At 39.2% G+C, this 2,127-nt stretch overlaps 1 long non-coding RNA gene across 1 annotated transcript; it reads left to right on the top strand.

Moving 5' to 3' along the window:
* Window positions 1–206: 206 nt before the first annotated feature.
* On the top strand, window positions 207–915 carry LOC132060887 (uncharacterized). Its single transcript, XR_009416058.1, has 3 exons — window positions 207–278; window positions 356–485; window positions 564–915. It is a non-coding gene; the product is annotated as an uncharacterized LOC132060887 (long non-coding RNA).
* The last annotated feature ends 1,212 nt before the right edge of the window (window positions 916–2,127 follow it).

Genomic DNA, 2,127 nt, shown 5'->3' with positions numbered 1-2,127 from the left:
TGCCCACCACGGGGCAGATCTCCTAGCACATCAGCCACTTTGTCTCCTTCTCCTTCTCCACGTGGTACACCTCCCAGTGTATCTAATTTGGGCCTTAGAGATAGAAACTCTGAGCCTGAGTCACAACCATCCAGTACACCAGCTCTTAGCCAGGCTCAGACCCATCCTCCTGCACCTGCATTTGCACCGGTAGCTGCACCTGCACCGGGATATCATGGTCTACAGCCGGGAGATACAGATTCGATCGGTCGGGTTTTCATCGTGCCTGAGGGAGCTGGGTAAGATTGTCTTTTATTAAGTTTTCCTAAAGTTTTTTTCATCTTAATCTTATATGCGTTAAATTTTTTAACTGCAGGTACTATCCAGATCACGAAACTACAAAAGCCATACTGGATGTTGTTCGGAGGCTTTATGGCGATCGGTTTTATACTTCATAGGATGAAATCCCATATGATACTCGACAAGCTATGTTTAGAGAGTTTAACGTATGCATCTTATTATACATTTCATAACTTGAATTTACTTTTATATAAATCATCTAACATTAGCCATTTGATTTGCAGATGTTGTGTACATGGGATCCAATAGACAATGATAGGGTTGCTGCGAACTTTGAGAAGAAGGGGAGTGCAAGGTTGTCTGATTGGTTTTCGAGGGCTAGAAAGTATATGAGGAAGCCCCAATGGCTAACTAGCGAACAGTGGGAGAAACTTAAGGCATATTGGCGAACTCCTGAGTTTATCGCCAAGTCTGAGCAGGCAAAGGCTGCCCGTGCGTCCCAGAAAGGTGGCTCTTTGCACACTGCGGGTGCAAGAAGTCAGGGGCATGTGGCTAGGACAATGGTAAGTAATTTTATACTTTTAAAGTTACCTACGATCAATATGTCATTATTGAGTTATTAATTCTATCTTTAACTTTTTTTTTCTTTTTTTTTTTGTGTGCAGAAAAAGGCTACGGGATAGATGCCGACTCAGGATTAGCTATTTCTAAAGACCCACACAAAAAAGAAGAACCAGGAGTCGGATCCGATCATATGGGTTGAGAACAGGGCTCGTGATTCCTATGTAAGTGATAATTTATTATTTAAGTAATTATATATAAGTCTAATTATGATATATTCGTTATATACTAAGTTTCATTTTTTAATATACAGACGCAATTTATGCAAGATGTGGACCAGTACAACCAAACTCAGCCTGACCACCCGAGCCGTCCTCCACCGGAATTAGAGGTAGATTTTTGGTGTAGAGCAGTTGGGGGAGTACAAAATGGTAGAGCGTACGGTCTAGGCCCAAGGAACAACTTAAGTCACCTTTGGTCAGGATTGTAAGGCGAAGGGTCTTCTCGACAAGCCGAGAGATTTGATGGTGTTCAGGTCGCAGCTATGGTGCAGCAAATCGCAGAACTTAATCGAAAATTAGCTGAGATCGAGGCAAAGAGAGTTGAGGAAAGTAACTTTATGAAAGCGAACCTTGAATCGCTCAAGGCACAAGTTAAAAGCCACATTGCATGTGGACCATTTGATGTGCCCCCCCCCCCCCCCCTCTTCCGACCCGATGATGATGACGGTGATGATGCGTAGATGATGATGACGGTGAGTTTGGATTTCATAATGGATGATGTTTTATGTTTGGATTTCATAATGGACTTATGTTAAAACTATGTAGAACTAGTTAATGGTAATTTTGGTTGGACATTTAAATATTTTTGAACTTTGAAGGTCTATTTAGATCGTATTTGATGTGTTTAGATAGTGTTTGATGTGTTTGATTGTTACTTAGGATGATTTTATGTATTGTAGCTCTTTTAGAATTGATTTGGAGCATTTTAGTGCTGGTTTTTGTGCTGGTTTTGTGCAAGTGTGGCTGCAGAAAATGTAGCAATTCCATGCAGAAAATTTTCCAAAAAATCGACAAAATCGTTGGTTTTTCTGGAAATTAATTATGTAAAATTTTCAGAAAACTGATGCACTGCATCGGTTTTTTATTTAAAATAAACAAAATTAAATAAAAAATTGACACACTGCGTTGGTTTTTTATAAAATTTATATTATTTCTATTTAAATTAAAAAAACCGACGTAGTCCGTCGGTTTTTAATTTTTTTTTTTTTTTTTACTATTGGATAAA

The sequence above is a fragment of the Lycium ferocissimum genome, chromosome 6 (genome assembly GCF_029784015.1).
Source record: "Lycium ferocissimum isolate CSIRO_LF1 chromosome 6, AGI_CSIRO_Lferr_CH_V1, whole genome shotgun sequence".
Classification (NCBI taxonomy): Eukaryota; Viridiplantae; Streptophyta; class Magnoliopsida; order Solanales; family Solanaceae; genus Lycium; species Lycium ferocissimum.
The sequence above is the reverse complement of the archived record's forward strand: the minus strand, read 5'-3'. Positions and strand labels throughout refer to the sequence as shown.